Below are 22,011 nucleotides of genomic sequence, written 5' to 3'. Positions count from 1 at the left end.
AAAATAACAGGTTTAAAATGCTATGTGCAAAAACTATAGTTTTGGGCCACTAAGCTGCTTGCCGGCAGTTCCTATGACATTTGAGACTACGTTTAGAAAAGAAAAGAAATGAAAGATTGTCCAGGAACCGACAGGAACAATGTTATATGCATTTCTCGTCGGTATTTACATATTTCATGTATATTTAAAGTGTAACGTCCAAGGCGTTTCTCATTCTTATATATCTATCTTTACCTAAATGTTATTCTTCCTATAGCAAGAACGACTATGTTAGCTAGTAATATATAATTTACCAAAGGAATAATGCATGAAATGGGGAGTCGGAGGTGATCCTTGTGCGGTATCTCCTTAGCTGCCCATGTAATCTACTTCCCAGGTTTCAATATCAAAAAAAGTCAACTCACGAATATCCAGAACTTTCTTTTTACTATTGTTAGTTTCTAAGTTCATTTTGTTTATTTATTACTGTTTTCGAATATCCACCAAACACAATGCATTCTCTTCTGCATAACATGCCATTGATCTAATAATATTTTAAATTTTAATGATAATGGTCTGAGCTTGATTTAGGTTTGGTGCCTCCTAAGCTATTGAAAGTAATGGAGCGGTTTCTCCAGTGGTCTTTTGTCAATAGCAAATTATTGTCTTTTGTGTTGAATACATGCGATATAGTAATTGATGTGTCTAATAGGGATGTAATATTATTTACACATGACAAAATACGGATTTTGTCAAAATAATCTTTGCATTGAAGTACATTTTAGAGGTATATTATTAGTAAAGTAATTATCAATCTTTAACCAAAGCATTACTTTTTATTACTTCATAGCTTTTATTCGAGTTGTTTTTGCCTTAAATTTTGAAAATGTTCATCCAGATTTCCATTCAGTTTAGTTAAAGACCCTGTATGAGAGAGAGAGGCCCTAACCTACAGCTTGTTTAGCTTACAAGTAAAATCGGCATTAATGATGCAAATTGTATGTTCACCAACGTTTCGTCCCACTTAGGTTTTACACTTTTAACTCATAAACCTAAATTTATTTGTTTTTTTCGGCTGTTCATTAATATGTCTCTTGTATGTCTTATTATATGTTTACTTCTGGAGATTTGGTTTCCTGGCAGGAATGGGAAATAGAGTTTTAATTTTTAGGAAAATGGAGACCGCACAGCTCTAACGCTAGGGTTTCCTGGTTCAATGTCCTTCTTCTAGATGTTAATCATTCAATTCACATGCCGTACAATGACCCCACTCCCCGGACAGTTATCAGAGGTACATACGTGTTCTACAAATGCCTCACTACTTGCTGCATGGAGTTCTCTTCTGTTGGCCGTTTAATCAGGATGTTACCGGATTTTTATAAAGTAACTAAGATTGCGTAAGTATTTCCACTTCTTGTAGATGTTATTTTATCTTTTTATGTGTCTCAATGAAAGGAAAAATATGCATATTGAAATCAAACATATATAACAATCATACACACAAATACAACTTCACATCCTTGAAATACCTTGACACTCGAAAGGAATTTGTATTCATTTATCTCTCGGATCTGTTATTTTAAACATGATAAAATGATAAAATGATAGTAATGATGGCATTCTTTGTTTGACACGTTGTACTGTATAAACGTTTTACTTTCTTAATGGTTATCAGTTATATAAGTAGTACTAACACTCACAGGAATGCAAAGTTTGGAATTAGGCATGAAAACGTTATCTTACTTATAAGATATATACATATGCGTTATAACATTTATGTAATCTTATATATATTTCCTTTGTAAGGTAGAGGCCACCATAATCACTTCCACACAATCCGGATTATTATGTCTGAATAAAAGTCACTTGTATGTTTAGTCCTGAAAATGCTATCAAAGACATATTATACCATACACACAGTTAAACTTGTCTTGAAGCAACTTATGACGAACACATAAAATGAATAACTTTATAACATAATTTGTTATTTGATAAGTTGCAGTTTAATGATCAGCATTAATATTCCCATCTCTGTAATACTTTTGGTTGTTTCCAACTAAAATTTCTCTAAGAATTACAGATTTTTCAGAATGATTTTTAATATTGCAGTTATCATTATACACTAATTTAATTATTATTTTTTTTAAATTTAGTTAATATTATAAAAGATGGCACTCTTGATATCTGTATTATTATCTTTCAAAATATTGGTATATTATGAAGTATAAATTTTAATATCATGGAACATCAAATTAGGAACGAGTTTTAGGTAGCCACATTTATTGTTGAATTATTATCACTGGGTTTACTCTTCGAGATCAATCAATATTGTTTCCACTTCCGTTTGCAATATGTTATTAAAAGCTCTCTATATTTAACACAGTATTGAGCTATGTGTTGTGTTGTTCTCCTGAAACAATGTACTCGCTTTTATTTTTGAAGAAGCATACATGGGTAATCTAAGCCCTTGCTTCGAAGTGCACTAGAGAATACTTTAATAAAATTTAGTAGGGCTGTAAATATTTTGAATGAACGTATAGAAATATATTTCGCAATTGGGAATACAATTTTTCACTTAACAAATAGCTAGCAAATGTAATTTGCCACCGTTTGACACCTTTACATAATTACCGTATAAGATATCAAGGGCAGATTTATTTTAGAAGTGCTTAATCGTCGTGGTATAAATATGTTGAGCGCTCATATGTCGTAAAAGCTACAGTGCAAGAAACCTCAACAAACTAGGTTTTCACTAGAAAACACATAATTCAATCAAACGCAAAATGTCTTTAATTAGCTGTGATACTTATTTCAATGAAAAGTATTAAAGTATGCCACAAAGGGTTGCAAGATGATAACGGCTAAATTGTCTCTTTAAAAAAACGGTACTTAACATATTTAATACCCATTTTATAATGAATTGTCCCAAGAGGCGATCATTGATTTTCAACTAATTGTTTATCGTTACTATCTTCGAGGAATGGAATGTCTCAACGTACACGTCCTTACCTCAATAATTTCGTAATGAGTATAATCTTCAAATTTTAATTGGGTTTTCTTCGCCGTACAGAGAACCAATTCAATACTGACTTCAACATACTCACTAGTTATTACGAAATGCTATATCGCATATGTGTTCACTTCTTTGCTGTTGACTTAAAATATTTTGAACATAACTTCCGAAATTATTGAATCAATATTTCTTTTAACTTAAACATATGCGTCAAGAAGTTTTGATACGAGCGGTACAATATGAACTGTAAAAGATTAATTTCAAGTCAAAGGATTTGTAACACTGGTGCTTACATTTTAGTTACAACCAGCCGTCTGGTCTGCGTACAAAAAAATTGTTTATATACGAATTAAGATACATTTTTATTGGTAGTTTATGTATGGAGAATCAATTAAGAAGAGTGCAATTTTTGGACACCTTGAATAACTTTCTGAACGAATATATGAAGTGGCGTAATCTAGCTCTGTTAGATTACGTGTCCAGTGCCTCTATCTTCATATTGCGAACAAATATTGTACTTAATGAGAAATAAAGGTCTACCTGGTTTTAATAGTAGTTTTTACGTATAAAGTGAGAAATGTGCACCGACATAATAGGCGTACCCTAAACATAATCAGCGACTCGTGGAATGTCTCCAATTCGTGGAATTTCTCGAACAACAAAGTAAGGAATTCAACTAAATATTAGCTTACTATTAAAAATATTGGATTGAATATGAGAATTACGATACAAATGTAATTGAATGAAAATAATAGTTTCATAGAATGTTAGATACATAGGAGTATACAAACATTTTTCAAACCCTAAAACAAACTCATTGATGCAGCGTGCACATAAAAGTAAATATTAAAAAAAAACAATTATTTGCAAACTGTTTAGTATATCTTTATTAAGTTATATTGTATCTGAGTAAGCAAATGGCTGTAACTTTGCTTGATGTGCTTAACCCAGATATACCACACATGTATGCATCCTCGATTTCTTTTACTGATCGCATTAAAACATTAGACATAACTTGACATCATTATATAAGAGATATTATGGACTACAATATCTTTATACTTAAGATACCCATTGGGTTTCCTTACTTACTAAAGAGCTGCCTCATACGTGACTTTTGTGGTCCGAGCTTATATTTTACATACATATATTTTCTCACAAGATCCTTTTCTCTGCAAAAGAAATTCATGAGCATCATAAGAAAATGAATATGCAACTGTTGTAGAACAATCTCTGTATTTGAACTGTATATGAGGGTATAGTCAGAATGTTTGAGTACAAAAATGAAAGTGGTGGTTTTGGCCATAAAAACATTTAACTTCAGAACTACTTTTTGATATTACAATGGATTGATCTCTGAGGTTTTTGTCATCAGCACTAAGCTACTGTATATTAAAGGTATAAGCTTACTTTCATATTCAAGCTTGGAATTGTTTTATGCCAATATCGGCACAAACGTCCTTATCGATATAGAATAATCGATTATCACACAGTCACGTTCAACATCTTTCTGCAAAACAGTACAGAGTACAAAGAAACTTAGTCGTGAGATGCATGCTATTCCCATGACAAATTGGCGGCTGTTCCATGGAAATGCCTTGTACACATCCACCTGCAAAGGATACAAAAGCCTATCAGCAGTGGATCTCGTACCACGTAGATCATAGATAGATGATACATTGAACAGACCACTACCGTCGTGTTGTTTCAGGCACCAATACTGCTCATTAACGAGGCCAAGTTTGAAAGAGAAAGCATCATCAAAATGCATAACACACACAAGTGGGCGGTGCACATCCCCATTGTTGTGACAATCATTAACACCAATTTGGACTCAAGATAGGGTGCTATTATAAACGATAGACTGATCGGCTCATGCGTACTACCTTGAAGATTTAATGGAACATAGTGTTGTCCTCATTGTACGATACACTTTCCGAATTATTGGAAAATGTCCCCCTTGTGATTCAACGCAATATGTACTATATGCACGATTGGGCTTCCTTGCACTTTAGTGTGAAAGTCCACTGGAGGTGGAACAGCACCTTCCTGAGACATTGGATCCTGCGTGGTGATACAGAGAATTGGTCTGCCCGATCTCCAAACCTGTATCCACTGGATTTTTACCTGGATTTACATATTAAAAGTATGATGTATACTTCTACACTGAACGATGTCAGTAACTTGGAACAGCGATTCCATATCGTTTGTACAACTGTTCGCTATGATTCAAGTATTTTGGAACGTTTTCATCAATCTGTGATCTACCTTTCATGCATGCATGCATAGCGGACAGTTCGAACTTCTCCAATGATGTTCCCGAGAAACATACATTTATGTCTCTTTCCTTTCCTGAATTTGTAAAACTCGAAGTTACTATTTCCAGTCTTCCGGTAATCGCTAACTTTGCCAATCTGTCTAATATTTTCAATGGACCGTTTTTTTTATCTCGAAGGAATAAACTCCCGAGGTGCGTTACATTAATTAAGTTGCACCCTGTGTATATCATTACATTCACCAGAGTGCTTACATAAGTTTATTTACATTTATAGAATAATTCGTTACTTTAGTAGGAGTACACACTCATAATCTAAGATTCGCGCTTGGTTATCCGGACATATCCTCAGATGAATGGAATATATATCCTCTTTCTCTCTCTCTCTCTCTCTCTCTCTCTCTCTCTCTCTCTCGACATTATAATGCATGTAATATATCCGATAATGTTTACATTCCTAAGCCCAAAATATGTGCACTTGTGTTCCTATCTATGTCAAAAATTGGCTTATTCCTTTCCTGAAATGTTTTCGTACAATTCCAGCCTTTTCAGAATCACACTTAATATTGCCGTTATTGTTACAAAATACTTTATTGGATTTTATTCTGAAAAAATAAGTTAATATTTGAACACGATGGCATTCATACGACTTATAACAAAACACTTTGGATAGGTTAATAATTACCTGTACCTTGGGCAGAAAGTGCTCATACATATGCATTATACTTCATAGAATGTTAATTTAATAATAACAGAAGAAGAATGTTTTTAAGATATGTAAAATTATTATTATGGGATAGTTGTTGCTATGTACATGTTTATGGATACCTAGTCAGCAAGTTTGTGTGCTTGACTGTTTGAAGGAAAATATATTATAAAGTATATCAGCTAATAAACCATTTTAGCAACGTTCATTGACGTTATCATTCTAATAGAAAAGGTGAGAATAATGCTATATAATTATTAAAGATAATTTTTACTTGCAAACAAATACTACCACTCAATATTTGTATATCTTACTTAGACGAACCAGGTTGACGACTACCCTTGGTGAGTCGTTATAAAAATTTTGGTTTACCTCACCCGGGAAATACCGCAAATTCACATCCCGAAGCAGAGTAAGGTTGAATTTTCTTTTTGTCATATAGTTAATGAATACAAATTTGACCATATTACGAAGTGGTAGAACAATTATAAGAAAAATGGACAATGAAACAATGGAAAAGGAATCCCATAATAGTGACAATGGTGAACACAATGTAGCACCAGAAATGACATCCTCAGAAGATCGAATCTTGCTAGTATTACAGCAGCAATTGATGCAGATGTCTACTGAGTTAAAGCAGACGATGAAGTATAACTGTGAAGAATTAAGTAGAGGAATAGAACAGAAGTCTGATGAATCTAACAAACAATACGAGGAATTAAGTAGACGAATAGAACAGAAGTCTGATGAATCTAACAAACAATACGAGGAATTAAGCAGACGAATGGAACAGAAGTCGGATGAAACAAAACAATTAATTATCCAGACGATGCGCGATATCACCTCGCAGTTCGAGGAAAAATTAAAAGGAATATCGGAGCAATGCCAGAGTAATCACAACCACCTGAACCAAAAAATCAGTGATATAAAAAAGGGTTTAGAAGTAACCGAATCTTCTGTTCAACAACAAAAGATCCAAGTCATCAGTAATGCTAACAACATACGTACAAACACGCAATTGTTAGCTACGTTACAGGAAGAAATTAGAATGCTACAGGTTAAGGACCACACATACTACAATAACCCGTGTGATGGTCGCTTGGAGTTTCCACAATCACCAGAGATGAACCCACCTTCGCCAGTATCTGATGAGGATATCATTTTAGAAGAAAGTCATCCGAAGAGTACAGATGGACGAAACATAGATGGTGTAACGACACATCACGTCATGAATAGGAACTGTCACCCAATGGGTACATGGAATGATAAAAGGAAGGTAAAATTAAGTGTTAAGATGAGTGAAATACGAGCCATGAGTAAATTCAGTAGTAAGTGTAACGAGAATGCTACTTCTTTCTTAGAGAAATTCCAGGATGAGTGTAATATAATGTGTATAGATCGATCACAATATATGAAATTAATCCCTCATGTATTACTCCCACCTTGTTCACTATGGTTTAAAGCAGTACATGATCACATCAGCACATATGATGAATTCAAAGCGGCATTGATCGCGAATTATGAAAATGACTTTTTGCTGGCAAATAGAGATGCCACTATTAGAAATCAACACTTCAATCCTCGATTGCATAAATCTGTTGTAGAGTTTGTTGTAAATACATACAACGAATTAAAGGTCGTTAATCCATTGCAATCGGAATCGAGAATAATAGCATCGATTCGAAATTTACTTCCATTTAAATTACAACAGATCTTATTTTCCACACAGTGTATGAGTTTCAACCATTTATTAATGCTTGTCCAATGCTATGAAACTCAATACCATGCTATGAATCAACAAGCAGGAATGGGTAAAAATAAGAATAATTCAGATCATTTTGTGCCTGTTCGGAATTTGAATATCCGAAGTGTGAACAATACGGAACATAACCTAAGCCGAGTAAACTCTAGCAATCAAAATGAGCAAAATAGGCAAAGTTATGTAGGGAATCCGCCTAACCTAATTAATCGTAGCAATCCATATGTTAGACCATATAATCAAAATAGGTTTAAAAATAGACGAAATGTATGGCGAAATTCCAGGAATACAGCGAACTACGTGGATAGACGTAATGGGAGGACAAGAGATGTCACTTCACATCCGGATCCAGGTATTGAAGTAATTCCTGTACAGAACAATAATACGGGACATAATAATGATTGTGCAGTACAATGTACTTTATTAAATTCATATGCAAGTATGAATGTAACCTGATTACCGTTAATGAAATTAAGTTAAATTCATATCCGTTATAGATTTTCATGAACATTTATTTTACTTTATTCAATTTAATTCTCTTTAATTCTCATTAATCAATTATAATTCTCAAATGTTTTTAATATATGTAAGAATTATAATTCGATTCATAAATGATTAAAAGCAAAGGTTATTTATATTAGATTGATTTGTGTAAAAAAACTTAACTGTCAAAGATTATGTTAAGAAGAAGATCTATTCTATAAAACTAAATATTCGACAACTATCTTGAATGAGATTCTTCTATGTTGTGATGCCTTATTAATCTAATGTTTATTTTAAAATATCACCTAAAATGATTATCATATAATGCGCCCTGACTATTTGTAACTCATGTTTGTCCCTTACGATTTTTGAATTGGCACCCTTCAACGATTAAATAAATGAGCGACGATATTTTTAATAAGAAAATATAATAATAATATAATGAATGTAATTAAAAATAAGTATTGATGAAGTGTAATATTTGTTATAAATATATATATATATATATATATATATATATATATATATATGAAATGTAATGAAGATATATATGAGGTGCGATCAAAATGTGATGGACATATGCAATGTAAGAACAGTATTGTAAACGGACCAGTGGTTCTTGAACATAAAAGCCAAACTCGCTTATGACTTTTATATTCAGTCCATTTGTCGGGCGACATTTTATATAACAAAACACTTTGGATAGGTTAATAATTACCTGTACCTTGGGCAGAAAGTGCTCATACATATGCATTATACTTCATAGAATGTTAATTTAATAATAACAGAAGAAGAATGTTTTTAAGATATGTAAAATTATTATTATGGGATAGTTGTTGCTATGTACATGTTTATGGATACCTAGTCAGCAAGTTTGTGTGCTTGACTGTTTGAAGGAAAATATATTATAAAGTATATCAGCTAATAAACCATTTTAGCAACGTTCATCGACGTTATCATTCTAATAGAAAAGGTGAGAATAATGCTATATAATTATTAAAGATAATTTTTACTTGCAAACAAATACTACCACTCAATATTTGTATATCTTACTTAGACGAACCAGGTTGACGACTACCCTTGGTGAGTCGTTATAGACTCCATTACTTTCTTTAAATATTGACATGCTATGGAATATAATAAAAACAGCAGAGAATTTATAATTACTGTATATACATATCACAGCAAAATACAAAAGTTCTAAATAATCCTGTTACTTGGTTTATTCTACCCAATTGATCAAAATTGTAGCCGTTTCCACTTGTAATATATAAGCAGACTTCTTATTTATACTGTCATATAATGCATTGAACGTTGGGTCGTAAAGGTTACAAACGAAACTATTACTTTTAAAAAGCCTGAATGAATAATTTAAGCCTTTGCTCCAAAATATACTAAAACTTTAACCTGCAACAAGTGTACCAAGGTACCACAATGTGAATCATGTGATGGGTTATGATTAGCAGAAGGTGTCCAGAAGAACGTGAAAAACAAAATTTTGAGGAGAAACGGATGATGCAAGAACTTAAATCTAACATAACGTAACCAAATGCAACCTAATCTAATCTAAACGTACCTAAGCTAACCTGATCTAACCTAAACAAACCTAATATTAAAAGAAATACGCGGAATTCAGCAAGTTTTAGAAAATTATACTGGATCCCCACACTAACATATTGTAACGTATCGTAACCTAAACTAACCCAAACTCAAAAAACTAACCTAACCTAAACTAAACTAACCTAATGTGGACAGAAATTAAACAAATTGTAACATTTTAAGAAACAATTGCTGTGCCCTTCTGCTAAACATTAGCCTCTTGGGACGTGAACTTTTACCTACTTAAGAAAATAATAGATTTTTTTAAAAATTATCACAGTTGCTGTGTTTCATATTCTTGTATAATATAGCATTTTCTGGTACTACTGATTATTTAGGATAATGCTTATTTATTATTTTACATGCATTCAATAAATGAAATATAAAATATTAACTCACAGTTGTTATTATATTGAGAATTGGTTTATTCCTTACTAAAATATATTTTTTGTTTGTTGTCACTAGCACTGCACTTTGTGATTCTTTTGATAGCACTTGTTGAGTGCTCTGGGAATAGCAAAACTTTTGTTGTCTTTTATTTTATTAGAATGTTTTGGTGTTTGTCCCTTTCTGTCAACTGGTCTTCAACTTTATTTTCTTCTTTCTATTAATACATCCACTCATTCTTAGGCATTAGTTTAAAGATATTGGTATTACAAAAGTGTCACTTTTTCGAAGAGTATAGGTTGCGGAACTTACAACTATCTCAGTCCTACCTTAGCTGTAATCTGAAGTAGTTCGAACATGTTACTATTTTCGTTACTAACAGATGACTACATTAGTTTTCAAGATGGGCAATTTTCTTGTACTGAATGTTCTGTTCACGACACTAATAATAAAAGCATTTGACAAAAAAGAAGCAAAAATTAGCGTACCAGCAGTATAGTAATACACTTTTATTGGATTTAGTGAAGTGATTCGGTGTGGTGATAGAACGTGTCCAATTGCCAGCTTTATCGTCTATGGCGAAACATTCACTAGTGCTGCTATGGTTCCCAGTAATTTCAAACGGCATTTATTAAAGTATTGTTCTCTGGCAAACAAATATACTGATTATTTTCCTATTGGAACAAAGAAACAAACAAACAGCATTCATTTAAGCTACAGTGTGTGTTATCGGAAAACATACAGAGAGTTAGTTTTAAGGTGGCCACACTATCGTAAAACCAAAGAAACGACACGCAATATTTGAAACATTGTTAATAAATGCTTGTTATTTGGACAGGGACAAATAACTTCTATGTTAATATCTTCGTTAAACTGTACTTAATCAATCCAATTTAATATTGGATGTAAAGAAATTATGAAAATAGAACTAAGTTCAGAAGCTGCTACTTTATAGTAAAATTTTAAAATCCCTCTCTCGACTAACAATATCAGCAACAAAATTTTGGACATATCCTATAGCATTGATGACATAATGGAGAAAGTCAACACTAGTCACAAATGACTAAAGTTTGCTGCCACGCAGAACTTCTCGCTTTCGTTTGCTATATTGATGGAAATATAATCGACACTAATTTGTTTCTTTCTTCCCTTTTCTGTTTCTGTTTGTTTTTCTGTTTGTTTCTTTTGCAAAGAACTTCTTCAGCGATACACAATTTGATACTTATTTTATGTAACTAATTAATATATGCTCCAGTATTGAATTAAAATTGAAGAACTGTGTTAGTGTTTGTAGAGACGGGCCAATTATACCCGCTTAGTGTTGCTTTTATGACAGGCCAATTGAAAGGATTTGTAGATAAAATACGCGAAGAACTTCCTAACTTTGATCATTACATCTTTCAACACTAAGCGATTGTTTCTCTGTACTTGCCATCTTATCTGAAAGCTCTGCTGGACGAAGTAATAGAAGTCGTGAACTTAATCTAGTCGACAGTCCTAAATTCGAGGCTTTTTATTTTTTGTGTCACAAAATGGGATCAAAGCATACTATACTGTCTGTATGTAAAACATATGACAGTCTTTGCGAGAAAAAAGTGTTAACACAAGTATTTCAAATTACAGAGTAGGCCAGAATATTTTGGAAAATTTATGTGTGTTAGTATGCGAATTTATTTGCAGATAGTGATTGTGTATTAAGCTGGTATATTTCCAATATTTTCATAAACATCTATCAGTTGAACATAAAAACTAATAGCGGCTGAGTAGTATGATAATATTGATCAACTAAAATAAACAGTTCAGCTGTAGTAGCTTTTTGTAGACTTTCTCTACAATTCAAGGATGCTTCACCCTCATCGAAATCCACATTACATCCGTATTTGAACTTAAACTGAACTGTTGAGATTTGTATCTACAATGCGCGCTGATAACGTTGACTATCAATTCAAAATGATGGACGTATTAACTACATTCGTCCCTTTTATTAATCTATTTAGATAAAAAAATTCAAATGTTTAATAGCACTACACTGTAAGAAATTAGGTGTTGAAACAACATAAAATGACTACCATTAGCATGTTACTTGGGTGTTAACTCAGCACCAAGCACACCGGCTACCGAGCATATCAGAAATAACTCGTTACTATCTGACAGAATTTGCATTTGTTTTTATCGTTTAATATCTTTCTCACTTTTGCCAAGTAACGAATAATGTTCTATGTTTCCTGTAATCGGTCATTATAATATTGTTGTAAACCTGTGAATCGTCCGACAGCAGTTACATAGGCAACGGTTCTGCCATCGTCTGTTCATACATGCTAAGACACAAGAATAAGATAAAGAAAACAGATGGAAGCATTGCTATCTGTGTAACTGTTGTCAAATTATTCACAGGTTTACATCAATAATATTGTGACCGATTACAGAAAACATAGAATGTTATGAGCTACTTGCCTAATGTTACATGAAAGAATACTAAGCAATCTAAGGTATTGCAGCTTGAAGAAAAAGGAGTCTGCATCGAAAACACAATTCATCATTTAAACAATGCAACTCTCTTCTGGCGACTTGGTACCTTCGTTGAGCGTTAATACACACCATTCCAGCATTTCACATGTCAGTCCACTCCTATACCATGAGTGTTATTTTCTAGCTGCACTAATTCGCTCAACAAATAAATCAAAACTCTCGAATCGCAGACATCTAGGGAACTTGAGCTAAAAGAATTATTGGATATTGATGTTACTAGTTTGCTCCATTACGCAGTATGGTGTAAAAAATGTATGAATTCTTTTGCTTCAGTCATATTCAACTTCTCTCTTTGAGTAATTTTACGTTCCATCGATAGTAGTTCGACTTGTATACTAATAATCCCTCCACCAAAGATCATGCACATCAATGCCAAAGGGTCCATTTTACAACTACCGATAGAAATTGTCATTAAATGCAACAACATACGAGAAAAAAAACTGCTTTTTCGTTTCAATAAAATGACTATTCATCGCCCTAATATTCTTGATGTCTACAGAAGAAAAAACAAATGGTAAGATCATGCACAGAGCACAGAATGAATCTTAAGTCTTAATACTATCTGACATCCTATTAGTTTCTACTGCAACAAACACGGCTCGTACGAAGGATCAAGTTACCAGTCTGGAAGATAACACTGATACACTTATGATACTGCTTCATCATGCTGATGCCTGTGTTGGTAAAATACTCCATGCAGATCCAGCGTTTCTAACTATGATAGATGTTCAGACAGAATACAATGGCATGTAAAACTGACATTAAGAAAATGCATATTGTTGTTTCAGGTTACCATATAGAGCACATCGAAATCGTATCCGTACAATGTTGTATTTCTCTATATTGAGGGCCCAAGGGTAAAGTAAACTGGCAAAGTTGCACTTTTTATAAAGTAGTGAAATCCAAACGACTTGCATTTGAAAAAAAGAAGTAGATTTTTTAAAACAAAAAGACAGTTTCCTATTAATTCTCTCTTACTATTTTTCGTATGTTTACACGTAATAAAGATGACTATTGCCCTCGAACATTCGTACTCTCTATTTATATACCAGTTTTGAAATGTAAGCACATCCTGATAAGAATGTGCTTCTGTAATATGTCTGACCAACTATATTTCGCATTAAATGGTTCAAAAATATTTTTGTTTACTTACTTGTGCTACTTCAAGAGCAGTGTTCCTTTCACAATGGAATTTTGCATTACACCTTCAACTGTGAATTGTTGAAAAAGTATATTTACTCTTTGTACATGCCATTTTTCCTCCTTATGAAAAACAATGAAACAAAAATATACTTAATGAAATGTAACACAAATAATAATTAAACACACAAAGCCTACTTCACATTCTTGAAATATCGTAAACATTATCCCTCCAACGATATAACGCTTAAAATCGAAAGTTAATCGTATAAACAACTCAGTTGCAAAACCAGTGCACATTCCAAAACACTTGTACACTAAAATCCGAATGCAAATGTCGTTTGTTAAATATCTTAAGGGATTAAAAAAATATTATCTGACAAATTAATATATAGCATTTATTATAAAACTTATGATAACAAATATGACCGAATGTTAACCCTTAGGGGATCGTGGCTTTTTGGGCTATTTTTGAGACTTTCAGTCAAGCAGCTACTGCATCGTCAATATTTATCCTAGGATCATGGTTCATACCTCATTCTCTTCAGAATAGAGCTGGCTTTCAAATGGTACCACTTGCATGCTCATACCATATACCAGAAGCGAGAAAAAAATGTCAAAGTGAAAATTTCGGAGGGAAATTTTTTTCTCAAAATTTGCCCCCCCCTGGACCCCCCCTGTGTAATCGTAGCCATCCAAAAAAAATCTGATAAATAGTACCTGGTATACTGAATGTGTGTGCCAAATTTCAAGTTTCTATCTTGAATAGTAAGGGCGGGAGAATTTTTATCAAAAATTACCACAATGCCCCAAATCACCATAAAACACTATGATCTCAGGGAAAAAAATTCCTGAGACATCCCTAATTACCCTAGGACTATAATCCGCCAACCATTCTCTTCAGAGTAGAACTGTCTTTCAGGCGGTACCATTCACATGTCTCCATCATGTATCTAAGGCGGGAAATTCCCGAAAAAAGGGATTTTTTGAGCAAAATTTCCCTTTTTTAACTTTTGCCCCTCTGGACCTCCCTGTTTTTACGCAGAAATCGGAAAAAACTTCTGGTAAATACTACTCGGTGGACTGAATGTTTGTGCAAAATTTCAATCTTCTACGTGAAAAAATAGGCCCGCCAGAAAAAATTTCCATACCATGCCCCACTTTTACCCTATACAGAAATATATTTGGATAAAAATTCACTGAGACGGCCCTAATTACCCTAGAATAATAATTCGACCGTCTTTCTCTTCAGAATGGAACTGCCTTTCAGACGGTATGACTCACGTGGCCCTATCATATATGTGAGGCGGGAAAATGACGACAAACTGGATTTTTGGTGTAAAAAAATCCCTTTTTTAACCCTTTTCCCCTCTGTTCCCCCCCCCCCCTGTTTTAACACTGACATCGAAACAAAAAATCTGGTAAATACTACTCGGTGGACTGAATTTTGTGCAAAATTTCAATCTTCTATGTTCAAAAATAAGCCCGCTAAATATATATATATATATATATATATATATATATATATATATATATATATATATATATATACCGACAATGCCCCAATTTTCCCTATATAGAAGTATATTTTTCAAAAATTCCCTGAGACATCCTTAATTACCCTAGAATAATAATTCGACCGTCGTTCTCTTGAGAATGGAACTGCCTTTCAGGCGGTATGACTCAAGTGGTCCTATCATGTATGTAAGGTGAGAAAATGACGAAAAACGGGTTTTTTTGGGGTAAAAATCCCTTTTTTTTTACCCCTTTGCCCCTCTAGTTCCCCCCTGTTTTAGCAGTGACATCGGAACAAAAAATCTGGTAAATACTGCTCGGTGGATTGAATATTTGTGCAAAATTTCAATCTTCTACGTTCAAAAATAAGCCCGCCAAAAATAATGAACATAGGCTTAAAAAGGGAAAAAATACATTTTAAGATTATGACGTCATCACCTCCCATGTCTGGACGCATGACGGTCTGAAGCCATACGTAATGTCTTCTACAATGTCTCTGAACTATAAAAAAAACGGACGAAAAAGCTCAAATAGAAGAGAAATAACGCATTGTAGCATGAAAGACGCGTATCGTACAAAATGTACCATAAGATCCCCTAAGGGATATTTGATTCTTATGTGCATATTTGTATATCTAATATGTGTGGTTACATTTCATGCCCGATCCCAAAATCTGGACTCTTGCAAAGGTTATTACTACAAATATAACATAATTGTTAACGAGGTAAAATAAATATAAAATGTATATATAATACAACCCATGTAACAAATAATGCCATAATTATTAATTCTATATATATGTGATACAGTGTGTTTCTAAACAACATCGACAACATTTGGGTGGTGGTTCCTGACAACAAGATAAGACATAAAGTATAGACCAACCAGAGTGCACAAATGCTTCCTTTCGAGTTATAGGCTCCCGAAATACGAAAAAATGAACTTTGAAAGTTCATAGCTCCATAACTATGGTACTTCACTAAGGAACTAATATGTATGCTATTCAAGACTACATGTTACAGAATCATGAGGAACACACCCAACAATATTCATAGAGGGAGTTTACCTTTGCATAATTTGAAGTTCTCACAAATTACATCTATGAAAATGGTAGCGGAGGTACCGCAGGATTCTGAAACTCGGATATTTGGATAGGGCACATTCTAGTTCCTGTTTGATGTATTAAACCTATTACGGAAGATCCCATAGTTTTGGAGCTATGGGCTACCAAATTCATTTTTTCGTGTTTTCGGGAGACTATAACTCCGAATGGAAGCATTTGTGCATCCAGGTTTATCTATACTTTTTTTCTTAATTTGGTGTCAGAAATCACATCTCAAAGTTTGTCGGTATTGTTTTGAAACACCCTGTATATATAATTTTAACCCTATATATATTAATTTTAACCCTATTTTAACCCTATATACAGGGTTTGTCCGGAAAGTAATAGGACTGAGTCGATTTAAAAAAAAATATTGAGCCAATCGTTACAATTCTTTAAAAACTTTCAAAATAGGCTCCTTCTGCGTCGCTGCAGCGCTGCCAGCGCGATTTCCAAGCATTGAAGGCGTCACGGATGTCATTCTCCGGAATAGCCTTGAGAGCCGCGGTGCAAGCTGCTTGAATCCCCTCTGTCGTCTCAAACTGCTTGCCTTTCATCGGGCGTTTGAGGCGAGGAAACAAAAAGAAGTCCGGGGTGACCACATCTGGGCTGTAGGGCGGCTGCGGAAGCGTTGGGATGCCGGCCTTGGTCAGGTAGCTGTTCACAAGAAAGGCGGTGTGAGCGTTGTCGTGGTGCAGCTTCCAGTCGGCTCCAATGTCTGGTTGGACCCATTGACCCTTCGTTTGAGTCTCTTGAGCACTTCCACGTAAAACTTGGCGTTGACAGTTTGTCCAGGAGGAACAAATTCATGGTGGACGATACCTTTGATGTCAAAAAAGACAATGGGCATCGTTTTCACTTTGGATTTGCTCATTCTTCCCTTTTTTGGGCGAGGAGACGCCGGCGTGTGTCACTCGGAAGATTGTCTCTTTGTCTCGGGATCATACTCAAAGATCCATGATTCGTCACCTGTGATTACGTTATTCAAAAATTGGGCGTCACTTTCACACATGCTCAAATTTTCTTTGCACAATTCCACTCGCCGCAATTTCTGGTCGTCAGTGAGCACTCTTGGGGCAATCTTCGCCCACACCTTGCGCATGTTCAAATGCTCCGTCACAATTTCATGAACCACAGTTTTTGGTAAATTTATCATCTGGGCAATTGAACGAATACTTAGTCGACGGTCTGAGTTCAAAACTTCGCGCACACGAGTCACATTGTCGGTGTTTGTCGAAGTCGAAGGTCTTCCAGCACGGTCTTCATCGGCGACCTCTTCCCGGCCTTCCGAAAATTCCTTGTGCCACCGAAACACACCACTTCTTGCTAAAGCATAATCTGGGTAAGCCCGCTTGATCACGCGCACGCTCCGAAGCACAGTCATGGCGGAATAAAATCAGTCCTATTACTTCCCGGACAAACCCTGCATATATATGTATATATATATATATATATATATATATATATATATATATATATATATATTAGGGCGGAGCGAAAAATCACTTTTTTATATATCGAAGACGCAATAGTGCGGAAAAGTTGCCAATTGATATTGATAACATACTGTAAAAATTTCGTTTCTGAAATCAAATATCTTCCGGTGGCGAATCGCCAAAAAAGATTTTGTATCTTTATAGGGTATGCAAACCCGCCGTACACATCACTTTTTTGTGTTTCTACAATAAATGAACGAATTTCTACCTTTATTTCTTAACGTAAGCAGTCTATAAAATCGAAGAAATAATTTCTAGATGATTTAGGCAGATTTGGAACCATAAAATAGCCCATTTTAGCAAAATATAGTATTGCATATCATATAGTGTACTTGTGGTTTCCTATAAGGTTCTAGCATTAAATTAATATGCCAATATATGTGTTCATTGTTCGTTATAATTTTTCCTTCAACACTTTTTTTCCTTTTAAAAATTTTCGTACTGCTTTATAGAATTTAATTTCCTCCCCTGAATATGAATTCAATTTGGATTAGTCCAATTGATAGTAGTAGTATTAAAAAGAAACAACGTTAGTACTCGATAACTGTTCGAGTGTGGAAGACGATCTTTTCAAGGTAATTTTACGGTGTTAACATTTCGTTTCAGTGTTTACTTCGTTGTGCGTAGTTGGTAAGTGTATAAACAATTTGTTTTTGTACTGTAAATTAAACTTCATGTAATGTGTGTGAGATCTGTATTTTATATCAATATTGAAACTCTAACCATGGCGAAGATAAGAACAAGATTAATAACTTCTCACCCCGTGCTTGGACATTCAGCTGAACTTTCAGGTGTGTAGTTGCCCACAAAATTAGATGTAATGAAGCATTATTTTCAATTGGTAGAGCTGGAAAAGTGTGAGAAAGGGCATGATCCATCTGTAAAGAAGTTGATGAGAGACGTTGCTCAATGTGTAAAATCTGTTTAGGGCAAAGCTTCCATCCATACTTTGTCGTTAGAACGTGTAGTTCAGTTTCTACTTGCTTTGCACGGAAAGTATATAAGAAGTTTGTTAAATCTGAGAAGAAAACGAAAGCTTCTGCTAGCTTTCAGAAAAACTGGATATATTTAAACAAGATTACACGAAGTCTTTTGATATATGTTCCTGAACTTTCCATGTGCTTATGTGAATTAAGAAAGAAAATACCTAGTTAGGAGTGGACATTTCTGCAAGATCAGAGAACAACACAAGTAGCCAGAATAGAGGGAGTTGACTACGAGGAGACTTTAAAACTAATCATACTCACTAAAAGTAAATCACGAGAGACCACCTGCCAACAGTCAGCTTACACATCACAAACGAGTATTTCTAATGAACTCCAGACATCATCTTCTGATGGTGATGAGTTAGGTGTTGATTATTAATTTGCAAAATAACAGAATATTAGAGAGAAAAGAAGCAAGTAGCAACGACATGTCCTTAGATTTCTTGGTATGCTGGCAGACCGATTTCGAACATCTGATCGTGCAACTGCTTTTGATAGCAACAGCTACATTGCAATCTTTTGGAATAATTGATCCACAAAATGCTGGCTATATGGCAGACTGCCCAAAAGCCCGGCGAGAAAAGTAAAATATAGGACAAAAGGAAGTGCTAATGGCCAAAGGAAAGGATCTTAGAGACTTGTACCTTGATGGTCTTAAAGATCAAACTCTATGCAGGAAAGAGACTGGAGGTCGCTGATTTTCAGTAAAGAGATACGCTATTTGTAAAGATGGAGCTAAACACGTGTGGTTGATGAGAACTTCTTCAAGGTACATATCAAAAAAGGAACGGCAATTGATTCAAGAAGTGCATAATCCAAAATAACTGCTATTTTGCACACCGGAGAATTTATATTGCCTTCTATGGTTGACGATGAAAGACTTCACGTCAGAAAAGAGGCATAGAGAAAGATAGTCAACGTAATGGGAAAAGCTAGGAATGAGAAGAGTAGATAATATGACAGTAGTATCAGTAGGAAGACGAAACGAGGAAGACCAGCTAAAGAAGACAATGAGTCACTTGTAAAAAAATGTATGCTACCAAAGCTCAATTTCAATGCAAATGATTATACAGACCTTATTAATTGGGAATCAGTTGAAGTGAAGCATCCTCCAGCGTTGTCTTGTTTTCCAACAAAGAACTTGAAATCTACAATAATAACCGTGAACATCCAGTCATAAAAAGAGCTTTAAAATATTCCTGTCACATTATGAGTACAGAACGCTGCGTGAAACTTGTAACAGAAGCATCTGCAGCAGTTTGTGGCAGTAATGGTTTTATCAGACTTAAACTAAAAATACCGATTTGTAAACACAAAAGTAGAAACAAAGGCAAACTATGCTCTGCAAATAGCCAAAGATCTAAATTTGAACATACGTGTATCAATGGTACGATGAGCATGGTAGGGAGCTGACCGGCACCTATGTCCTCGTCGTGGGTCCTGGCTCGTTTCGCTGAAACAAGCAGAGAGGTGCAGAAAAAATATGTATTTTGTATTAAGTAGATTGTTATTTTGATCAAATTGACTAGTGTGTGATCCAAAATGCGCCTAAATCATGCAGAAAACATTTCTTAAATTTTATATATTACTTAACTTAAGAAATGTAGATTATACTTTTATTCATTTATTACGTTTTCGATATATAAAAAAGTTATTTTTCGCTCCGCCCTAATATATATATATATATATATATATATATATATATATATATATATATATATATATATATATATATATATCTTCCATGTGTTATATGTTCTTGAAGGTACCAGCAACTACTTATATTCTTATCAACGAAGGCACCAGCAACGGATCTTACGAACAATTTATTAAAATTTTCAAACATATTTTCTTACGCCACACTCGAATGAAATTTTCATACACTACACTACGTATATGTGGCGTGGCAATACAGAAATTCATTGTTGCTTTGATATATTTGTATGTATTTATTTACTTTCAAACTAAAAGTAATTTTCGTGTGACCGCATGGAGATTTAACCCTACGACTACCATGTTCGTCCATTGGACCAATATTGATTCTTTCGTCAGTAATTATAACGATAATGGTATTGATATTCTCTGACTGAGTCCTGTTACTATCCTTGTTTTATATTAGTTAGGTGTTATTTTATTTTTCTAAGTCACGTGGTAGGTTTACTAATGTATAGCAGACCCTGACCATTATTAAGTAAAAATCTATTTTTCCAACATCAGATTCCGTTAGAATTTGCATTGTAAATGGCTGAATTAGCATTTTAAAGTTCTTCTAGCTGTCAAGGTGAGCTAGAAATTAATACGAGGTCTGAAAAGAAACATGACCGCATTGTTTTATCCCCGCGCAAGGAGTTTTGTTCGTGCTCCCGTTGACAACACATGTAGATTGTGTGTGGAGCTATACAAGGCGAGTGGTGGGCGCTAGTGGGTGCTGTAGTGATACTAGTGGAGTGAATTCAATGTAGGTTTTTAAATCATACCACTATAAAGGTACTTGTAACTTAGGGGTAATATGGTGATGCTGATAGTGGCATAAGATGTACGTGGTGTCGTATTACGACATCCAGCCTTCCGAACCAGACAGTAAATGCAGAGTATTACCGCAGGTTTCTGGAACAACATCTTCGTCCTGCACTGCGCATGAATCGACCCAGCTTGATAAGGGATTCAGATTGTTTGGCATAACAACATCCATTGTCACAACGCTCTTTCCGGGAGTTACCTGTTTGCAAGATGGGAAGGAGGTTCTAGAGCACACACAGCATATTCAGCGGACATGAGTCCTTCTGACTTTCATTTGTTCCTTAAATGAAAAAAACACTACGAGTTTGGGAAATTTTATATAATTTTATTTTTTCTGAGATAGGAATACATTTCTTACTATATATTTCAATATGATGTACCTTAGTTTTTGTTACTTCATAAATAATAAGTTGATTTTTTTTCCTTAAAGAGAGTAACGCATTAAAGGTAAGTGTATTTCATTGATGTTCTAGTTAATAAATATTGCTCCCCTCTTCCAAAAGTGTACATTATTGCCTTCAA

Source organism: Thermobia domestica, unplaced genomic scaffold (assembly GCF_964235325.1).
Source record: "Thermobia domestica unplaced genomic scaffold, izTheDome1.hap1.1 HAP1_SCAFFOLD_221, whole genome shotgun sequence".
Lineage (NCBI taxonomy): Eukaryota > Metazoa > Arthropoda > Insecta > Zygentoma > Lepismatidae > Thermobia > Thermobia domestica.
The sequence above is the reverse complement of the archived record's forward strand: the minus strand, read 5'-3'. Positions refer to the sequence as shown.